Below are 23,726 nucleotides of genomic sequence, written 5' to 3'. Positions count from 1 at the left end.
TCTCATACACACAGTGAATCAGTAAAACAAGCCAGACCAGAAAGCTAGATACCAGATGATTCCATTTATACGAAATGCAAAAACAGGCAAAACCAATCTATGGTGATAGAAGTCAAGATCATGGTTATTTTTGAGGAGCACTGACTGGAAGGGAACCTTGTAGGAGGTGAAATGACCTGTGTCTTGACCCGAGTTGGAATTACACAGATGTACACAAAGTAAGGATTCACTGAGTTGTACATGGATAACTTATGCACTTTACTATGTGCAATTTATGCCTCAAAAATGTTTTAAAGAGTTGGACAGTTTCTTTCTGGTTAACCATGTCTTTCATTAAAATTCAGATAGTGGGCCAAGCGTGGTGGCTCATGCCTGTAATTCCAGGATTTTGGGAGGCCAAGGTGGGTGGATCACGAGGTCAGGAGTTTGAGACCAGCCTGGGCAACATGGTAAAGCCCCATCTTTACTAAAAATACAAAAATTAGCTGGGCATGGTGGTGGATGCCTGTAATCTTAGCTACATGGGAGGCTAAAGCAGGAAAATCGTTTGAACCCGGGAGGTGGAGGTTGCAGTGAGCCGAGATCAAGCCATTGCACTCCAGCCTGGGCAACATGACGAGACTCCGTCTCAAAAACAAAACAAAACAAAAATTCAGATAGTGACTGATTGAGCATTTGCAGTGTGTACACAGCCTCTCAAGTGGGGCAACTGGCAGAAGCAAGGGAAGGTGAGGCCTTGGCTTGGCTGGCACTGGACTCTGGACTTACAAGGCTTACAGCTGGAGGGAGCTACCAAGGCCAACTGTGCTTGATGCCATTGAGACACCCACTCCCACACATAGTCCAAAAGAGCCAAGGCCAGTCCTAGGCAGCCTGCTCCACTGGGGGAGTGGACCAATCAGAAGGCAGCTGGACGGACTGGGAATAGAAGTGATTAGTCAGCAGCTACCCTGACTACGGGGCCCTGAAGGATCAAAGATGAGAACTGGTCAGGCCCACAGGGGAAGGGCGAGGCCAGAGCCAGCAGGAAGGATAATTAGGAAGGACATCAGGCCAGGCTGGACAGACAATGAAGGCTCAGAGATGACAGGATTCTCACTTCCTAATGGTACCACATTCCAGGAGGCGAGGGCTCCCCCTGGAGGCCAGGTAGGTAATGGACGACAGTCCCCAGATAGAGACCAGAGATGTCCAGTTCATGGTCAGTATTACACAGCAAGTCAGGGACTCACCCAGGCCAAGAACCCCACACATCCTGCACCCTATAGGTTTCTCCCCACAACCCCAGCAACACCCCAAGGTGATTTTTATTTCCTACCCTGGATGTTCCACATTCTACATTCCCTGCATTTTCAGCTTTTTTTTTTTTTAAGACTTAATTCTTGATTCTTTTGACAGTTTACATCATCCTGAAAGTAGAGTGAAAAAGCCATACCACACTACCCACTTTTAATACAGATCTTTGTAGACTGGGAAGCAGAAACAAACCAAAAGAGTGATAATTAGTTCTGAATTCAAGCGAGGTTTATGGAATGTGAACCATTTGGGTAATCGGCTGGGGTGGTACTATGAAGTGGTAATTAATTTGTTTTTTCCCTAAAATGTTTTACTTAATTAAGGGAGGTGTTGATTTATATACACCCGTCCCCTGGGGATGGTTTGTAAGGCAGGAGAAAATTCCAACTGTCTCCACACCACCTTTCTCATCGAATTATTTCATTACTTTCAGATAAACTTCTGCAACACTGATTGTGACAGATCCTGGAGTTATGAGCTCATAAATACAAGGGGGAGGGGAGCTGGAAATGAACACTTAATGGGAAATGTTCTCATAATCAAAAGAATATTTCAAGCTGTGACAATGTAGGCCAAGAGAGGGAGAGGGAGCTGCTTCAAAGAATAACAGGATGCTGAATAACCCAGCACCTGCAGCTCTGCCTCCTTCTGAATCAGCTGGGCTCTCAAATATCAGCTTGCAAAGGGCGAATGTCAGGAGGATTTGTATCTAGTCCTGGGTTCTTTGTCATAGCTTACTTGGAGCTGACAGTAGCTTAAGTTTGTTGATTTATTTAACAAATATTTATTGAGCATCTACTATGTGCTGGGCACTGCGCTACACACTGAGAATACAATAATGAACAAGACAAGCTTGTTCCCTACCTTCATGGAACTTATAGTCCAGGAAGAGAAAAATAATATAAAGAAGTAAAAGAATAAATAGTTCATAAACATATGCCCACTCAATGATCTAGCAATTCTACTTTCAAGCATAGATCCAAAATAAATGAGTGCATCTCTCCACAGAAAGACATGCGTAAAAATGTTCATAGCAGCATTATTCAACAGCAACCAGATAGGAGCAACCCACGGTCTGCCAGCAGAAGAATGAATAAATGAATAGTGTTATATTATATTGACACAACAGAACACTACTTGCAATGGTGTATTGCTATGCAGTAATCCATGGCACAGCAATACAAAAAGAACAAACTGCTGTTGCATTTATCCACATGCACAAAAACGTGCTTGTATCTCACAGACAATGATGAATGAAAGAATTTGTGCAAAAAGAGTCCAGATTAGATGATTCCACTTATGTGAAGCTCAAAGGCAGGCAAAACTGATCTATGATAGAAACCAAACAGAAATGAGAATACTGGCTATATTTGGGAAGAAGAGGCATGAGGGAGATTTTTGGGGTGTTTGGGAATCTTCTATGTCCAGATATGGCGAATGGTTACAAGAACAGATGTGTAAAAAGTCACTGAGGCTGGGCACAGTGGCTCACGCCTGTAATCCCAGCACTTTGGGAGGCCAAAGCAGGTGGATCACCTGACATCAGGAGTTCGAAACCAGCCTGACCAACATGGTAAAAATCTGTCTCTACTAAATACAAAAAAATTAGCCAGGCATGGTGGCACAGGCCTGTAATCTCAGGTACTTGGGAGGCTGAGGCAGGTGAATCGCTTGAACCTAGGAGGAGAAGGTTGCAGTGAACCGAGATTGCACCCTTGCACTCCAGCCTGGGCAACAAGAGTGAAACTCCACCTCAAAAAAAAAAGTCATTGAGGTATACACTTAATATTATACTTCAATTAAAGCAAACGTTTTAATGAGGTCAGAGAAATTTAAGATAATAAATAGCTAAGATAATTTCACATAGTGATGAGAGATAATAATGAAGAAAATAAAACCAGGCCACAGGATGGGGAGTTCTTTGAAGATGGGGGTGGAGGTGCAGGCGGTATTAGGTGGAGAAGCCAGCAAACACCCTTCTGCAGAGATGGCTTTGAGGTACCACCTTTTCCCAAGGTGGCCCCTGGGAAAACCTGAGGAATAAGCATTCCAGACAGGGAAGCTGCAAGGGCATAGGCTGCGAGGTGGGCATCTGGGCATCTCTGAGCAACAGCAGGGAGACCAGGATGGCTAGAGTGGGAGAGGAGAAGCGGCCAGGGGGGGCTGTCAGGAGCTGGTCAACCCTATGCGCCACATAAGGATTCGGGTTTTATTCTAAGCATGATAGGAGCCATTGGAAAGTGGAAGCAAAGAAGTGGCATGACCCAACAGACCTGATTTTTAAAACTGAGGCTACCTATTGGGATGCAGAGGAAAAAACTGACAGTAGGAGAAACGGCTGCAGTGCTGAGTGGAGAGGCAGGAGCTGGAGCACAAGCAGGGGCTGGGTGGGCACCATGGCTGGGATCGCCACCACCGAGGTGGTGAAGCACAAGAGCCAGGTTCAGCAGCGGCAGGCAGATGACGCCGAGGAGAGAGCCGAGCGCCTCCAGCGGGGAGTAGAGGGAACAAGTGAGCCCGGAACAGGCTGAGGCCGAGGTGGCCTCCTTGAACTGTAGGACCCAGCTGGTTGAAGAGGAGCTAGACGGAGCTCAGGCCTGCTGGGCCACTGCCTTGCAAAAGCTGGAAGAGGCAGAAAAAGCTGCTGATGAGAGTGGGAGAGGTATGAAGGTTATTGAAAATCAAGCCTTGGTTGGGGGCGGTGGCTCATGCCTGTAATCCCAGCACTTTGGGAGGCCAAGGCAGGTGGATCACAAGGTCAGGAGTTCGAGATCAGCCTGGCCAATATGGTGAAACCCCGTCTCTACTAAAAAAAAAATACAAATAAATTGGCCAGGCATGGTGGCACATACCTGTAGTCCCAGCTACTCAGAAGGCTGAGGCAGGAGAATTGCTTGAACCTGGGAGGCGGAGGTTACAGTGAGCTAAGATAACAGCACTGCCCTCCAGCCTGGGTAACAGAGGAAGACCTGTCTCAAAAAAAAAAAAAAAAAAAGGAACCAGTCCCTCCAAAAACAAACAAACCAACCAACAAACAAACAAAAAACCACCCAGATAAACAAGCAAACAAACCCTGACCTGTACAGAGCTGGTGAGGATGTCAAGCAATAGAAACGCTCACACGTTGCTGGTGGGAAGGTCAAATGGTTCAACTTCTCTGGAAAGCACTGGCAGATTCTTACAAAGATAAGCATACACTTAGCAAGCCACCCAGAAATCCCCTTGGCATTTACTCAAGTGAAACAAAAGCCTATGTTGAACCAAAGAACATATGCAGATGTTCATATCAGTTTCAATTATAATCCTGAAAAGCTGGAAACTCCAAATGTTCCCTCATTGAGGAACGGATTAACTGTAGTTAAGCTATATAGTGGAACCCTATTCAGCAATAAAAAGGGATGTCTACTTAAAGTAACAGGAGACAGACCTGTTCTCCAGAACAATTGCTCTCCAGGACAAGCACCTGATACATTCAAAAAGTTGGATGAACTTCAAATATATTGTGTTACCTAAAACAGAGTTTGTTTGGGAATAGCGGGAAGTTGCAATCTGGGATATACATGCTATGGTGAACCACAAACATATCCAAAGGGGTTTAAAGACAAAAGGAAAAGTTCATGAAACTTTTGTCACAGCCAGCCAGCCAATTTATTTGCTTTTTTGTTTGTTTGTTTGTTTTTCAGTAGAAATGGGGTTTTTGGCCGGGCATGGTGGCTCATGCCTGTAATCCCAACACTTTAGGAGGCCAAGGTGGGAGGATCACAAGGTCAGGAAACTGAGGCGATTGAGACCATCCTGGTTAACATAGTGAAACCCCGTCTCTACTAAAAATACAAAAAAAGTAGCCGGGTGTGGTGGTATATGCCTGTAGTTTCAGCTTGGGAGGCTGAGGCAGGAGAATTGCTTGAACCCGGGAGACAGAGGTTGCAGTGAGCCACGATGGTACCGGTATACTACAGCCTGGGCAACAGAGCAAGACTCCTACTCAAAAAAAAAAAAAATAGAAATAGGGTTTCACCACATTGGCCAGGCTGGTCTCAAACTCCTGGCCTCAAGTGATTCACCTGCCTTGGCCTACCAAAGTGCAGGAATTGCAGGCATGAGCTACCATGCCCAGCCTGGTTCTTTATTTCGAAAAGACACTCATCAGTTTTCAGTATCAAAGCAGTTGGACTATTGATTTCTCTTTCTCCCAATTGTCCTCAAAGAGGCATCAAAGGAGAATACATTGTAAGCCAATAAGCTGTAGTGTGTATACCCAACAGACCTTCTATAAACCTTACCAAAAAGTGGGGGTTGGTTAGGGAAAGAAACCTTAAAAGATCAGCAACCATGGCCAGGCACGGTGGCTCACGCCTGTAATCCCAGAACTTTGGGAGGCCGAGGCGAGTGGATCACCTGAGGTCAGGAGTTCAAGACCAGCCTGACCAACATGGTGAAATCCCATCTCTATCAAAAAAAAGAAAAAAAAAAAAGATCAGCAACCTGCCAGCTCAGAGACTGTAGAGAGCTGTCACAGCCAGATGAAATAGAAGCAAAATTTCAAAATAATACGACATTTTAAAAGTTTTGTATACAGCTTTTCCTTTTAAAGACAAAAGGAAAAGTTCATGAGAACTGCTTTGAAACACAGACCATTGGCTACAGAGGCCTGCTGCAATCGTTGGCATCCACTCACTGGTGGAGGCAGCCATTGCTAGTCCTAAGTTTCTTGTGCAAGAGGCTTATCTGAAATTTTTGAAATTGTTGTGCTTTTCAGGGAGTCTTTACAATCATTCTAATCATAGACATATGTGCACGAGAGCCCTTCCTTCATGGCCTGTGGGTTCCATTTTGTTAGGGGTTAACATAAGTGACTCCATTTTGATTACTGAAAAGGTCCACAGGGACAAGCAATGACTACGTGCAAAAACATGGATCAATCTCAAAGTTATTGTCTTACCTAAAAGAACCCAAAGATACTGCGTGATTTCACTTATATGGCATTCTGGAAATGGCAAAACTATGGTGATGAAGAGCAGATCAGTGGTTGCCAGATGATCAAGTGAAGGGAGGGCCTGGCTACAGCGGGGCCCGGCCACACGAGAGAATCTTGCTCTAGATCTTGATTGTGGTTGTGGTTTCTGGTTCTATGCATTTTTCAAGACTCATAGAACTATACACCAAAAAGAGTGACTCTCAGCTGCATGAGGTGGCTCAGGCCTGTAATCCCAACATTTTGGGAGGCTAGGGTAGGAAGATCCGGAGGATATCTAGAGCCCAGGAGTTCAAGACCAGCTGGACAAAATAGTGAGACTGCCTCTCTACAAAAAATTTTTTAAAAATTAGTGGGCATGGTGATGTGCATCTGTAGTCTCAGCTACTCAGGAGACTGAGGTGGGGGGATTGCTTAAGGCTGCAGTGAGCTGTGATCATGCCATTGCACTCCAGCCTGGGCAACAGAGTAAGACCCTGTCTCAAAAAAGAAAAAAAAAAAAAAAGTGAGTCTTACTGTCTTCAAGTAAGTCTAAAAATAATTTTTTAATGTAAAAAATAAAGGGGTTCTACTTTCCTATGGAAAATACAGACCACCTGCAAAGCTGGAGCCTTGTGGATTTAGGGCATCCAAGGGTGCTGGTCCAGGCCCTCCCAAGCATGAGCTAGCGAAAGTGCTGCACACTCACGGCCTGCTTTTCCTCTGGGCATTCCTTTTGCCACAGCCTGCCGCTCCCTATCACAGCGCGACTAGCCTAGCAGCAAACCCAAAGGCAAGGATTCCTGGGCAAGTGGTGTACTCAGGGCTTCTATGAGAAAGTGGCAGGACGGGGTAGGGGTGAGGTGGGGAAGAAGACAGGAAGGAGAAAAAGCCGAGCAAGGGTGCACTAGCAGACAGCGTCCCAGCCTCAGTCTGATCCCACTGGGAGCCGAGGAATGTAAATCACAGCTCAGAGTTTGTGCCTGGAGGCAAAGGAGCTAGACTTTCACACTCTTGTATATCTGTCCATCTATGGCCAAGGGCTACCCGGCGGGGAAATAAACTCCCAGGCACTCCCAGGTCCCTGTACTGTGCAGCGAGTGGCTCCAGGAGCCCAACGGCAATCCTCAGAAGAAAAAAGTCTCACCTGGAAGCTTCAGATGAAAGCACCTGGAACCCGGGCACACAGAAATGCTAAGAGGATCCAAGGGCAGCTGGCTGGAGCTCCGACGGTGTCCACTCCACCAACTGCGCGACACGCGCCGGACGTTTACTCCCAACGCTCCGTGGGCCAAACCTGAGGGGCTGGGTAAGACAGGCCGCGCCCCCAGCTCCTGCAGGGAACGGTAGGTAAAGGGCAAGAAGCCTTATCAATAGTTAGATCCAAAGGGATGAAGTGGGAATGAGGTTAGAGGGCCTAAAGTATTTTCTGGAGACAGGCTGGGGGATCCTAGGAGCTTCTCCTATCCTAATGCTGACCTCCCGGCCACATGAGGTTCCAGGGAATGGAACGGAGTTTAAGGCGGCAGCATGTCGCTCTTTGCTCCAAACATGAAGGCAGTTAACTTGGGACCATAGCCCGCTGTTTATCTTCTAAAAGTTGCACTCGTGGGAAAGAGTGTACCCATGGGAGCAGGCAAGAGAAGAAGGCTGGAATCCCACATACTGGTTTATGGATTGGTGCCTGTGCCCATGGTCCCCAGCAGGAATGTCCTGCGGTGGCCAATTATCCATGGCAAGGAAAGCTGTCCTTTACTCTGGGATTATCTCCAACCTTTAGTTTTGAGGTGCAAGTTCCCTATCGTTTCTGAAACGGTGGTGATACTAAATGGGGATCATGTTGTTTGCTTACTATTATCTTTTTTGGCAAAATAAAACAATAGCAGCTCTGCCTTGGAACATTAAACGTAGGATGAAGGAAGTTCAACCGCCCATGGAATACAGAATTGGGTACCTCTGGTGAGAGAGGGATGTCAATTTGTCTGCCTCCCTCAAGCTCTGGGGAGGAGCGTCCTGGGACCCATGTGACCTCCCACAGCCACCATTACAGTTGGTCGAGCTGGAGATAGTCACCTGACCAGACCCAGTGAGTTCATTGGTTGATCAACAAGCAATAAGGGCCGGGCGCAGTGGCTCATAACTGTAATCCCAGCACTTTGGGAAGCTGAGGCAGGCAGATCACTTGAGGTCAGGAGTTCAAGACCTGCCTGGCCAACAAGTTGATACCCGTCTCTACCAGCTACTCAGGAGGCTGAGGCAGGAGAATCGCTTGAACTCAGGCGAGATTGTGCCATTGTACTCCAGCCTGGGCGACAGAGCAGGACTCCGTCTCAAAAAAAAAAAAAAAAAAAAAGGGATACCACCGCACTCCAGCCTAGGCAATAGAGCCACTCCATCTCAAAAAATTTTTTTTATTTTATTTTATTTTATTTTTTGAGACGGAGTGTCGCTCTTGTTACCCAGGCTGGAGTGCAATGGCACGATCTCGGCTCACCGCAACCTCCACCTCCTGGGTTCAAGCAATTCTCCTGCCTCAGCCTCCTGAGTAGCTGGGACTACAGGCACGCGCCACCATGCCCAGCTAATTTTTTGTATTTTTAGTAGAGACGGGGTTTCACCACGTTGACCAGGATGGTCTCGATTTCTCGACCTCGTGATCCACCCGCCTCGGCCTCCCAAAGTGCTGGGATTACAGGCTTGAGCCACCGCGCCCGGCCTATCTCAAAAAATTAAATAAATAGAATCAAATTCACCAACTGGTTTGGCAGGTATTTCCTCTGGGCTCAGGTTCCCAGGCCCACTCTCTGAAGGGCTGGGCTCTGGATGCTCATCTCCCAGCACAGAAGTCAGGTGGTTCCTCTGTAAAAAGAACCCAGAGCTAATTCAACTTGAAACCAATTCTAAATTCTGAGGCCCTGGGGTATAGTAGTCAAACAATGTAGGCTCTAATTCCAGATCAGACTAGCTGTGTTACCTTGGGAGTTACTTTACTTCTCTGAGCCTCAGCTTTCTTATCTGTAAATGGGACTGACAATAAATCTCCTTCTTAGGGTTATTACAAGATGGGCTGAAATGAATCTAGCTTAGGCTTTCATTTAATTTTTTAAGAATTATTTATTTCTGTTCTGGTCCCCACACTTTCAGAAGGACACGAAAGAACAAGAGCCTTTTCCATGGGTGATGAGGCTGGTGGGAGCACCCAAAACTATGTTGTGCATAATTGATTTCCTATTTGGGGAAAGAAAAAAGAAGATCCATATAGATCCTCCCCTCAAAATGAATAAAAAAACAAACTCCAGATGGAATACAGTCAAATGTAAGCAAACATATAAAACCTACAAGAAAATAGAAACAAATATTCATCAAGTGGGGGAAGACTTCCTAAATTCAAAAGCAATGGAGAAGGCGGGGTGCAGTGGTTCACACCTGTAATCCCAGGACTCTGGGAGGCCAAGGCAGGCAGATCACTTGAGTCCAGGAGTTAGAGACCAGCCTGGGTAACATGGCAAAACCCCATCTCTACTACAGATACTCTACTAAAAATCAGCCAGGTGTGGTGCTGTGTACCTATAGTCCTAGCTACTCAGGAGGCTGAGGTGGGAGAATCACCTGAGCACAGGGATTTGAGACTACAGTGAGCTGTGAATGCACCACTGCACTGCAGCCTTGGCGATGGGAGTGAGATCCTGTCCTAAAAAAAAAAAAAAAAAAGCAAAGGAGAAAAAAGAATCACAAAATAAAAGAGTTGGCTGTGAAATTCAAATGATCTCTACAGAAACAACTCACAAATGAAACACATAGGCAAACAACAAACTGAGATAATAGTTGGCTTCCAAAACATCCTTAATATATGGAGAGTTCTTACAAATCAACAAGCACCAGGTAAGACCCCTAGCAGATAAAGAGACAAGTGACATTGACAGTTTGCACAAGAAGAAATACAAATGACCAATAGATAGTAAAGCATTCCATATTACTAAAATTTTTTAAATTTCAAGAAAATGAAAAAGTATTAATTTTTACCTATCAAATTAGCAAATACTTAAAAACAATATTTAATATTGGAAAAATACACATAATGACACACACATGATTTTAGCATGAGTAAAAATTGGTTTTAAAATAATGAACTGGGCTGGGTATAGTAGCTCACATCAGTAACCCCAGCACTTTGGGAGGCCAGGAGTTTGAGAACAGCCTGGTTGACACAGTGAGACCTATCTCTACAAAAACTAAAACAATTTAACCAGGTATAGGGTCACACACCTGTAGTCCTAGCTATTCAAGAGGCTGAAGTAGGAGGATCTCTTAAGCCATCAAAATGGAGGTTATAGGAAGCCGTGATGGAGCCACTGCACTCTAGCCTAGGCAGCAAGTGAGACCCCATCATGAAAAGTTTTTTTAATAGTAATTTAAAATTTAAAATTTTAATAATAAAATAAAATAATGAATTGCACTTACAAGTCTTTCATCAGCAGAATGCCATGCCTTTACCCCCATCCTCCTTGGGGCACCTCTGTCCTAGATGCTGTCCCGGGATCTGTACTGCTGGTGTGTGAATGATAAGCTATAAATGACCAGTACAGTAAGAGATCTTTATAAAACTGAAAACAAATGATAAAACGTTATAAAAGGATATTGGGTACATATTTAGAGTCTGGCTGTTGGTGTGACATCTTGTCACACAATATGTTTCTCAGTCTGTATTCATCATCCCATTAAAGCTGTTAAAGACAAAAAAGTTGGGAGAGGCCAGGCGCGGTGGCTCACGCTTGTAATCCCAGCACTTTGGGAGGCCGAGGTGGGTGGATCACGAGGTCAAGAGATCGAGACCATCCTGGTCAACATAGTGAAACCCCGTCTCTACTAAAAATACAAAATATTAGCTGGGCATGGTGGAACGTGCCTGTAATCCCAGCTACTCAGGAGGCTGAGGCAGGAGAATTGCCTGAACCCAGGAGGTGGAGGTTGCGGTGAGCCGAGATCGCGCCATTGCACTCCAGCCTGGGTAACGAGCGAAAACTCCGTCTCAAAAAAAAAAAAAAAAAAAAATTGGGAGAATGTCATCTTTAAAATACCTACAACCCCCGGACCTACTAGTAACACTTTTAGGATGTGAGTCTAAGGAAATAATTTGAAAGCAGTAAAATATTTTATATACAAAGTTTTGTTTTTCAATCACAGCATTGTGATGTGATAGTTAACAATTAAATATAACCCAAATATCTAACAATTGGGAATGATCAGTAAGTTGTCTAGACAATGGTGTGCTACATAATCATTAAAAATAAAAACATGTTTGCAAAGAGATTTTAATGGTACAGGGAAATATTCCTGTAATAATGTTATTGGAAAAAGCAGAGCACCAAATTGTCTATGTGCTATGCACTCAATTATGGGAAAAATGAATAGGAAGACAGAAACAAAAGTTAATAGTGGTTGTTTCTGGGAGTTGGAATTATGGGTAATTTTAATCTTTCTACTTTGACATAAATTTCCCATATTTTCCACAATGTACATAGATTACTTTTCCACTTTAAAAAGGGCATATATTTAAAGAGAGAGATATTTTATTTTCTTAAAAGAAATGATGGACCAGGCATGGTGGCTCACACCTGCAATCCCAGCACTTTGGGAGGCCAAAGTGGGCAATCACTTGAGGTCAGGAGTTCGAGACCAGCCTGACCAACATTGTGAAGACCCATCTCTACTAAAAATACAAAAATTAGCCTGGCGTGATGGCGGGTGCCTGTAATCCCAGCTACTCAGGAGGCTGAGGCAGGAGAATTGCTTGAACCCAGGAGACAGAGGTTGCAGTAAGCTGAGATCATGCCATCGCACTCCAGCCTGGGCAACAGAGCGAGACTCTGTCTCAAAAAAAAATTGAGAGAGAGAGAGAGAGGGAGAGGTAAGTGGAGGCTGGGTACAGTGGCTCACGCCTGTAATCCCAACACTTTGGGAGGCTGAGGTGGGTGAATTGCTTGAGCTCAGGAGTTCAAGACCATTCTGGGCAACATAGCAAAACCCTGTCTCTACCAAAAAAAAAAAAAAAAAAAAAATAGCCAGGTATGGTGGCATGTGCCTGTAATCCCAGCCACTCAGGGAGGCTGAGGTGGAAGGATAGCTGGAGCCTGGGAGACAGAGGCTGCCATGAATCGATATCCAGCCACTGCACTCCAGCCTTGGTGACAGAGCCAGACCCTGTCTCAAAAAAAAAAGAGAGAGACAGATAAGTGGAAAAAATGTTTTTCTACTTTCACACACCACACAACACAACACTTCTGACACCAGATGTGTGAGAGGTTTTTCCCACACACCAGGTGAGGGCTCAGTCCCACACTTTGTGCCAGTCCCACCACCGCAGAGGCCAGTTGCAAGAAATAGGTCATCACCCATTCTTCTGATTGATGGATAGGCTGCAAACTCAGAATCCCACGACTCCTTCCATGAGTTAGGTTAACTTGCTAGGACAGCTCACAGAACTCAGGGAAGCACTTATGTTTACAGGTTTGTTACAAAGCACATTACACAAGACCAATGAATTTCCAGGTGAAGAAATCAACAGGGCAAGGGACGTGGGAGTGAGGGAGCACAGAGCTTCCCTGCCTGCCGGGAGCACCATCCTCCGGGCACCTTCACGTACTCTGTTATCTAGAAGCTCCCTGGACCCAATCCTTTTGGGTTTTTATGGAGGCTTTATTTCATAGGCATAACTAATTACATCAGCGGTCACTGGTAACCCACTCAATCTTCAGTCCCTCTCTCCTTCCTGGAGATACGGGGTGGGGCTGAAAGTTCCAACTCTCTAATCACATGATTGGTTCCCTTGGCAACCAACACCCCTCCTAAGGCTGTTCAGGAACCCCCCCTCCCCCGCACAGAGTCACCTGTAAGAACGAAAGGAACTCCTGTCACCTGAGGAATCCTGAGGGATTTAGGAGCTGTGCCACACACTTCCATTACTCAAGCAATTGCAAAGGTTTTTGGAGCTTTGTGTCCAGAACTGGGATCAAAGACCAAATATCAGAACAAAAGATTCTCCTCACTCCCCTATTGCTCGGGAAATTACAAGATCTTAGGAGCTCTATGTCAGGAACCATAGTCAGAGACCAAATACATATATATTCACTGCAGCCCAGACTGGAGTGCAGTGGTGTGACCTCAGCTCACTGCAGCCTCTACCTCCTGGGCTCAAGCAATCCTCCTGCCTCAGCCTCCCAAGTAGCTGGGACTACAGGTATGTGCCACCATACTCAATTTTTTTTTTTTTTTTTTTAGAAACAGGGTTTTGCCATGTTGCCCAGGCTGGTCTTGAACACTTGAGCTTGCCTCAGCCTCCCAAAGTGCTGGGATTACAGGCGTGTATTCTTATAATATCATATCACAGAGTCCTTCCAGCCTGGAGCCAGGAAAAATCTGACATGCCTGTGGTACTTCAGGTGTTTGTTTGCTTGCTTGTTTGTTTTTCTGAGACACAGTTTCTCTCTTGTCACTCAGGCTGGAGTTCAATGGTGCAATATCGGCTCAATGCAACCTCCGCTTCCTGGGTTCAGGAGATTCTTCTGCCTCAGCCTCCCAAGTAGCTGAGATTACAGGTGCCTGCCACCATGTCCAGCTAACTTTTGTATTTTTAGTAGAGACAGGGTTTCACCATGTTGACCAGGCTGGTCTTGAACTCCTGACCTCATGTGATCCACCCACCTCAGCTTCCCAAAGTGTTGGGGTTATAGGCGTGAGTCACCATACCCAGCTGTACTTCAGGTTTTTAATCCTGAGTCTCAGCAGGTTGGGACAGGCTCTGAGTGTGGGCTCTTACGCTATGCTACCTTCACCATCTTCAAGAATGGGCCGCTGGCCAATACGCCTCCCATGTCAGCCCCCAGCCAGTCTTATCCTGTGGCCAAGCAGAAGTTCTGTTTTAAAATTGAGCGTCTACCATGCCTCAAGCACTTTACCTCCACCATCTCCTTGTAGTCCTACAATAAGCCTAGGTCAGTAATACAGATAGGGAGCTGGGCGTCGGAGAGGTGATAAGACTCTCCCGAGCTGGAATGCGGCAGAGGGAGGACTCCCACCCAGGTCCTCCTGCCTACCTGGGGTGAGGATCTACCTCCTACATCAAGTTTCTCAACAGCCAGAGACAGACCAAAGCCAGGCAGACAGACAGACCGAGACACATTGCCATTGGCATTGCCCTCAGCCTAGGTTGTGAGACCTGCACGTGGTGACATGTTGGCTGGCACAGGGCACACTCACTTCACCATCCCTAGTTCATTCTGTCCTCATTAAACTCTGTGAGAACTGACCACCGTGGCTCATGCCTGTAATCCCAGCACTTTGGGCAGCCAAGGTGAGAGAGTCTCTTGAACCCAGGAGTTCGAGACCATCCTAAGCATTTGGAGACATGTTGTCTCTAAAAAATAATTTTCTAATTAGCTGTAGTCCCAGCTACTCAGGAGGCTGAGGTGGGAGGATTGCTTGAGCCCAGGACTTCAAGACTGCAGTGAGCTATGATTATGCCACTGCACTCCAGCCTGAGTGACAGCACAAGACTCTCTCTTTAAAAAAACCCTCTATGAGGTAGTGCTATTATATATCCTTTATACAGACAAGGAAACTGAGAAAGAGGGGTTGAAATGACTTGCCCCATTTACATGGTGTACAAGAACTTCCAAAGAAGCTTCAGGTGACCCTCAGAGCAGGCTGAGGGGATACAGGCTGGGTGAGACCATAGCCATCCCACGCTGATCTTACCTGTTCTCCTGTGAGATAAATACTGTTTTCCTCTTTCTTTCTTTCAAGATGGAGTTTCACTCTTGTTGCCCAGGCTGGAGTGCAATGGCACAATCTTGGCTCATCACAACCTCCGCCTCCCGTGATTCTCCCGTTTCAGCCTCCTGAGTAGCTAATATTACAGGCATGCACCACCGTGCCCGGCTAATTTTGTATTTTTAGTAGAGACAGGGTTTCTCCGTGTTAGTCATGCTGGTCTTGAACTCCTGACCTCAGGTGGTCCGCCCGCCTTGAACTCCTAAAGTGCTCGGATTACTGGCGTGAGCCACCGCACCCAGCCTCTATTTCCATCTTTCAACAAGTTTATCATGGCATCAATTATAATATGCACCATGATTTTAGTAACACCAAGAAAGAAAAAAATGCTACTGGTTAGAAATATAGCATACCAGCAATTGTAAGATACAGCCTAATTTCAGAGGTGTTAAAGTGAAAAACTCTGCATCTTAGAATGAATACGATATGGTATACTCTCATTTTGCAGATGAGAACACCAAGGGAATGAGAGTTCATGTTTCCTCTAAAGCTATATAGCTAATAAGCAGCAGAACCAGGATTCATATCTGGGTCCTTCTGACTCAAAGCCTGGCTCTGAACCTCCTGTAGCATAATTTGCAAAGTGATGCTGGACAGATTGATTGTTGAACTGGGAATGGTGCTCCCTGGGGGTTGTGCAGTGACCAACCTGAGCAACTGTCATTGTCAGTCCTATATATTTGTTCCTCTTGGTACAGCTAAGGTGGTAGGGTTAGGATGGTGAAGAACATTCCAGGAGGACCGGGGGTGTACCACAAGCTAAGGCACTACAGTAGGAACAGTCATGAGGTGTATGGCTAGGAAGTAGCCTGATTGTGGCCGAGCTGTGCCCATGCCATTGCACTCCATTCTCACTCAGAGAACGAGCAGGAATATCTTGATAAACAGAGGCTGGGGGGACCACATTTCAGTTAGAAGGAACAGCAGAAACAAATTCTTGGTAAGAAATCAGGGAACAGTCACAAGCTGGGTTTCTTGGGAAGCAGAGTTGGATGGAGATGAGTGTGCAGGATGTTTATGGGGCATGCTGTTGTGCTCACACCTGTGATGGGAGGGGACAGAGACAGGATTGGGCCGAGGCAGTGGTGGGGCTGCAGCATCTCATTGAAGCTTCTGCTGACTCTGGGAGGAGCTCTCCAGTTGGGATAACCCTTTGGAGTTGACCTGAACTAGGGCAAGTGGACCGGCTCTCTGTACTCCTGTTTTGGTCAGTTGTTGGATGAAGGCTGCCTCTGGAAGGAGGCATGACCTTGGGACGAGACCGTTTTCTTCTCCTGTGGCAATCTCCAAAGAAGGCTAATAGCTGAGGGCTGTCTTCTGGCAGCATTCCCAGAAGCCATGGGAATAAATCCTTCATTTCTGTCTTAGTCCATTTGCACTGCTGGAACAAAAAACCTGAGACTCAGTAATTTATTAAAAAAAAAAAAAAATTACCTCTCATCGTTCTGGAGGCTGAGAACTCCAAGATCAAGGTGCCAGCAGATTTAGTGTCTGGTGAGGGCTGCTCTCTACTTCCAAGATGGCGCCTGGACTGTTGCATCCTCCAGAGAGGACAAACACCTTGTCCTCACATGGCAGAGGGAATGAATGGGGTGAACACACGCCCTCAAGCCTTTTTGTAAAGCACTAATTCCATCCATGAAGGCAGAGCCCTCATGGTCTAATCACCTCTTAAAGGCCTCACCTCTTAGTACTATTGCATTGGAGATTAAGTTTTAACATGAATTTTGGAGCGGGCATAAACATTCAAACCATAGCAATTCCCAGGCTGGGCGCCGTGGCTCACGCCTATAATCCCAGCAATTATAGGGAGGCCAAAGTGGAGGGATCACCTGAGGTCAGGAGTTCTAGACCAGCCTGACCAACATGGAGAAACCTCATCTCTACTAAAAAATACAAAATTAGCTGGGCATGGTGGTGCATTCCTGTAATCCCAGCTACTTGGGAGGCTGAGGCAAGAGAATCGCTTGAACCCAGGAGGTGGAGGTTGCAGTGAGCAGAGATTGTGCCATTGCACTCCAGCCTGGGCAACAGAGTGGGAATCTGTCTTAAAAAAAATTATATATATATATATATACACATACACACATATATATGTATACATATATATGTTTATGTGTGTGTGCGTGTTTGTTGCAAATTTAAAAATAAAATGCATGATAAGAGTAGCATAAGAGGAATTGAGAGTACATTATTATAAGGTTCTTACACTACATGTAAAGTGGTATTATTTGAAGGTAGACTCTGACAAATTAAATATGTATATTGAACCCTTGGACAACCACTAAAGCCACCACAGTCACTCTCTCAACAGATATTTCTTGAGTATATGTAACGTACCAGAGGATCCAGTGGGTTCATGGAGACAAACCCCTGTCACAAAGTTGGTACCGAGGAGGCACCAATGATTTTGAGGTAGCTTGTCCCGCAGTCTTAGCCCTTCCTCCTTTCTGGAGTCTTCAGGTTATGGAGGATGCATGAAGGGTTAAGTGCAATGGGACCCAGGGCAGAGGACAAAAGTATATTGAACTCCTTTTTCAAGATGACGTCAGGACTTATTAAGGGGCAGCCAGACCAGCTCTTCTACCTCCACTGGGCCCCCTGTAAATAAGCAGGTGAGGAGTTGTGAGGAGGTCTTTGGAGTTGAGTGTCCCAGCCTGAGGAGAAGGCAGGTGGTGCTAAGGCTTGTCCCTCCCCTGGGAAAGGGAAGGACTCTCACTTCCCCAATTCGAGCCAAATGCAGGGGGTTCCAAGGGAAATCTCAGAAAGCAGGTCTGCATTTAGGAGAGTCCAGCACCTCATTCTCCAGTTGGGGGTCTGCCTAGGCTCCCCTGCTCTTGTGCCTCTCTTTTTGGGGAGAAGAATAATGAATGAACTATGAAGAAATACGGGCTGGCAGAAAGGACACGCAGAACAGCCCACACCCCAGCAACTGGGCAACAAGGGAGTGGGAGGTTTCTGGGAGCCAAGGGGGCATCATGGGAGGGAGACAGCTTGCTGCTCCTCCAGCAAAGAGGCCTGCTGACCAGGTGAGGGAGCCCAGAGGAAAACAGGCAGGAAGGGGGAGCTGTGCGAGACAAAGAAAGCATGCGGAGTCGGCTGTGGGAATGCAGGGATAAGAGGCCTCCAAGGATTCCCCGAAGGACCTGCACCCCATGCCAGAGCCACTGTCTGGCCCTGATGACACAGAAATCCCTGGTGGCCAATCAGGGATGGCCTGAGAGATGGCATTGGCTGCAAGAGCAAGAGCGGGGTGGGGGTGGGGGGGTTCTCCAACAGGAAGCTATTAGGAGAGAGAGAGAGAGAGAGAGAGAGAGAGAGAGCGCGAGAGCGAGAGAGCGCTTTTCCCTGTGCCCTCCCTCCTCCATGTTAACCCAGAAGCCAGATGGGACTTTCAACTGGATCAAACTGGCCTGGACACCCTCATGCTCCAGTGTGGTCGGTAGTCCATGCAACCCATGAAGGGACAGGGAAGACAGAACATGGGTGATGGCAGCAATTGGAGAAGAAAACTACCCAGGGAGCTCAGTCCATCCAATAAACCAGAGACACCGAGAAATTAACCTAAGGCCAGACCATTCACTTTCACCCCCGTTTTTCTTGTTGGCTTTGAAATCTCTTTATTCCCCATCATCGTTCTTTTTAAAGACACAACTTCCACAGGGACAAGAGAGATTTGCTATTATGGGTTGAATTGCTCTCTCTAAACCCCTCCCAAAAAAAAAGATATGGACCTCAGAATGTGATCTGATTTGAGAATCGTGTCCTTGCAGGTATAATTAGTTAAGATGAGGTAATCCTTGAGTAGAGAGGGACCCTAATCTGATAGCACTGTGTCCTAAGAAGACAGCCATGTGGCTGGGTGTGATGGCTCACGCCTGTAATCCCAGCACTTTGGGAGCCTGAGGCAGGCAGATCATGAGGTCAGGAGTTCGAGACCAGACATGGTGAAACCCCCATCTCTACTAAATATACACAAATTAGCCAGGCATGGTGGCACGTGCCTGTAATCTCAGCTACTCAAGAGGCTGAGGCAGGATAATTGCTTGAACCTGGGAGGCAGAGGTTGCAGTGAGTTGAGATCGCACCATTGCGCTCCAGGCTGATCAACAAGAGCAAAACTCTGTCTCTAAAAAAAGAAAAGGAAAGGAAAAAAGAAGACAGCTATGTGAAGTCAGGGAGAATGCCCTGTGATGAAGAGGCAGAGACTGGAGTTCTGTATCTGCACACGAGGAATGCTGAGGATTGTCGAGAAACCACCAGAAGCTAGGAACAGGCAGGGAAGGATCCCCCTAGGAAGAGCCGGGAAGATTTCAGAGGGCGCGGGCCTGGCCCATGCCTTGATTTCAGACTTTTGGCCTCCAGCACTGACAGATTACACTCCTGTTGCTGTAAGCCAGTTTGTGGTACCTTGTTACGGCAAAGATGGTTCAAAGTCTGCCTGAAAAAGAGGCAGCTGGCACAGCCCTGGAGGAGGAGCCGGATTAGGTGGGAACATTGTGCAATTAGAAATAATGAATAAGGACTAACATTTATTGCTCAAGAAGTGTGCCTACTATATGCCAGGCCCCGTTAATACACAAAGCCCTGTATGTGTATTAACCTAAGAAAGTAAGTACCATTATAACCCTATTTTACAGATGAAGAAATGAAGGCACAGACACGTGATGTGATTTGCCCAAAGTCACACAGCTAGTAATTATTAGGATGAGAATTTGAACCCAGGCTCTCTGGCTCCCAAGCTGAGGATCTTAATCACCATATCATCTGCCTCCACAAAATAAGTTAGCAATCAGTGTTACACCAGGGCCTCTATAAAATACTGCGGGTCACTTTGGGAGGCTAAGGCAGGCAAATCACTTGAGGTCAGGAGTTTGAGACCAGCCTTGCCAACATGGTGAAACCCCCATCTCTGCTGAAAATGCAAAATTAGCTGGGTGTGGTGGCGGGCGCCTGTAATCCAGCTGCTCAGGAAGATGAAGCAGGAGAAGCGCTTGAGCCCAGGAGGCGGAGGTTGCAGTGAGCTGAGATTGTGTCACTTCACTCCAGCCTGGTGGCAGAGTGAGACTCCATCTCAACAACAAAAAAAAAAATTGAGGGAGTATTTTATACTCTATAAAATACTACATGTATATATATGTATGTATGCATGTGTGTACACACACACAAATACATATATGATAGATTTGCTATTATCGATTGAATTGGTCTCTCCATTCCCATGTGAATGGATGGATGGATGGATGGATAAATAGATAGATAGATAGATACAGAGAGAGAGAGAGAGATAGGGTCTCACTCAGTCACCCAGGCTGGAGTGCTGTGGTACAATCGCAGATCCCGGCAGCCCAGACCTCCTGGACGTAAGTAGTGCTCCCACCTCGGTCTCCCACAATGCTGGCATGCCCTGGCCTGTGTTCTCATCTGTAAAGTGGGAGTGAATCACCCACCACGTCACAGGGCGTAATGTGCTGGTCACGTGTCTGGCACAGAAGGAACTCACTGATGTTCTGACCCCCATTGGGGGGCTGGGAAAACTCATATTCTGCCCACTGCTCTCCCTGTTCTCTGTGCCTGGCAGAGTTTATTCTGATTTCCATCTGCAAAGAGATTCTTCTTCCCCCTGTCCCAACACCTCTGGGAGACCCAAGCACACTCCTGACAGGGACGCCAGGTGTGGGTTTCTGAGGGCAGCTCAGAGGCACAGCCAGCTTGGAACAGGCACAGTCAGCCATCTGCTGAGCCTGCAGGCTGTGTGCATGACCTCTGCCGTGAAGCGGACACGGTCATAGGCTAAGATGCGGGACGGGATGCCTGTGCGCGAGCGCCCAGCTGTCCACGTACATGTCTGAGCACACGTGGGCACATTCACACATGTGCTTGTGAGCACTGGGGGATCTTCATATGACATTCTCTGCTTTGTGGAATTAGCATTTGCTCATTCATCCTGTGAATATTTGTGCTTGTTTTGTTTTGTTTTGAGACAAAGTTTCTTTCTTGTTGCCCAGGCTGGAGTGCAATGGCACAATCTCCAGATCTTGACTCACTCCAGCCTCCACTTCTCGGGTTCAAGTGATTCTCCTGCCTCCTGCAGGCATGCGCCACAATGCCCAGCTAATTTGTTATACTTTCAGTGGAGAAGAGGTTTCACCATGTTGGCCAGGCTGGTCTCAAACTCCTGACCTCAGGTAATCCACTCGTCTCAGCCTCCCAAAGTGCTGGGATTACAGGTGTGAGCCACCGCCCCCGGCCCATCCTGTGAATATTTATTGAGTACCGACTATGTGCCAGGCTCTGTTGTAGAAGCTGGGGCTACACCCGTGAGCAAGACAATTAAATTACTTGCCCTTGTACGGGGACGCAGAAAGTAAACAAGGTCATGTCAGAGAGTGCAATGGAAGAAATGAAGCTGAGGTATAGTCAGCTCAGGCTGCAGAACAAGATACCCCAGACTGGGTGGCTTAAACCAGCAGTCCCCAACCTTTTTGGCCACCAGGGACTGGCTTTGTGGGAGACAGCTTTTCCACAGATGGTGGGGGGATAGTTTCAGGATTATTCGTGTTACATTTATTGTACACTTTATTTCTGTTATTTATTACACTGTAATATGCAATGAAATAATTGTATGACTCACCATCATGTAGAATCTGTGGGAGCCCTGAGCTTGTTTTTCTGCAATGAGATGGTCCTACCTGGGAGTCATGGGAGACGGTGACAGATCATCAGGCATTAGATTCTCACAAGGAGCGCTCAGCCTAGACCCCCCGCACGCGCAGTTCACAGTAGGGTTCACATTCCTATGGGTATATAATGCCGCCGCTGATCGGACAGGAGGCAGAGCTCAGGCAGCAATTCGACTGATGGGGAGTGGCTGTAAATACAGATGAAGCTTTGCTCACTCACAGGTCACCAGTACTGGTCCACGGCCAGGGGGTTGAGGACCCCTGGCTCAAATAACAGCAATTTATTTTCCCACAGTTCCGGAGGCTGCAAGTCCAAGATCACGGCGCTGGTGGGGTTTCCTCCGAAGCCTCCCTCCTTCTCTTTTCTCCCCATGTCCTCACACGGCCTTGCCTCTGTGCACACTCACCCCTGGTGTCACTTCTCCCTTTTAAAAAGGACACCACTCAGATTGGATTAGGACCCAGCCCTACTGGCCTCGTTTTGACTTATTCACCTCTTTAAAGACCTGATCTCCTTACCTCAGACATTCTGGGGTACTGGGGGTTAGGGCTTCAAACTATAAACTTTGGGAAGGGCACAGTTCTGCCCATAACTGCTAGGAAAGGAATGAAGTGGGTGGTTTCTTTTAAGAGATGGGATCCCACTCTGTTGCCCAGGCTGGTCTTGAACTCCTGGCCTCAATTGATCTTCCTGCCTTAGCCTTCCAAAGTTGGCAGGAGTGGGTGGGATATTTTAGTCAAGGTGGTCAGGGAAGGCCTCTTGGAGGAGGTATCATTTGAGCTGAGGTCTAATCAGGAGATCTGGGGAAAAGAGGGTCCAAGCAGAGGAAAACGTAAGAACAAAGGTCCCGAGGTGGGATCACGTTGGAGGTCTTCGAGGGGAAAGAAGGCCACACTGGCTGGATGTGAGGTTGGGGGCCATGGCAGGATGGTGTCAGCAGGGCTTTGTAGGCCACAGAAAGGAGTCTGGATTTTATGCAATCCTTCTCCTGTTTCAGTAGAGGCTGTGGGATGTGGTAAGAGGTGCTGGGACATGGTGACGAACCTGATGCATCGTCCCCACTGCCCCCACTACAGCTCCGATCCCTGCCCACGCACTCCCAGCCGGGCAGGCAGATAAGGAGAGGATTTAATGTACTGTGATCATTCCTGAGGCAGACGAGGTCAGGGAGACCTTGGGACCCAAAGTGCTAGCTCTGCCTGAACTAGTTAGCTCAGTGTCTCTGGCGAGGCTGCTGGACTCATGACTTGAGATGAAGAAGCAGAACCGTATCCCAGGCAGAGAGAACTGTGTGGCCTAAAGCTGGAGAAATGAAAGGGCTGCCGGTGAGCTCGGGTGGGTGGGGGATATGGGACAGGGCATCAGCAGCACCTGCCACGCAGATATCCACCACCTGGGAGCTGGCTAAGGAAATGATGGTCAAGCCGTATGGTAGAATATTCTGCAGCTGTACCATCGAATGAAGCAGCCTTCTCTCTGAAGATACGAAAAGATTTCCAAGATGTATTAAGTGCAAAAATTAAAGCATAGAACCACATTCCTGATAAGCTACCATTTGTATAAAAAGCATGTGTGGAGGTGGTAAATAAGACTACGTATTTGTCTTATTTACATTTGCATAAAGAAGCTGGAAGGATACACAGGAACTAAGACACGTGGCGGGTGATGGAGACTAGGCAGTGAGGAAGATGCGGGAGTTCGACTTGTTTCACTGTGTGCCTTGTGAATGGTGTTTTGTTTTGTTTTTTTTTTTTGAGATGGAGTCTCACTCTGTCACCCAGGTTGGAGTGCAGTGGCATGATCTTGGCTCACTGCAACCTCCGCCTCCCAGGTTCAAACGAGTCTCCTGCCTCCTGAGTAGCCTCCTGAGTAGCTGGGATTACAGGCGGCCACCACCACGCCCAGCTAATTTTTTGTATTTTTAGTAGAGACGGTGTTTCACCATGTTGGCCAAGCTGGTCTC

The sequence above is a fragment of the Saimiri boliviensis genome, chromosome 9, assembly GCF_048565385.1.
Source record: "Saimiri boliviensis isolate mSaiBol1 chromosome 9, mSaiBol1.pri, whole genome shotgun sequence".
Classification (NCBI taxonomy): Eukaryota; Metazoa; Chordata; class Mammalia; order Primates; family Cebidae; genus Saimiri; species Saimiri boliviensis.
Note: the sequence above shows the minus strand (reverse complement) of the source record.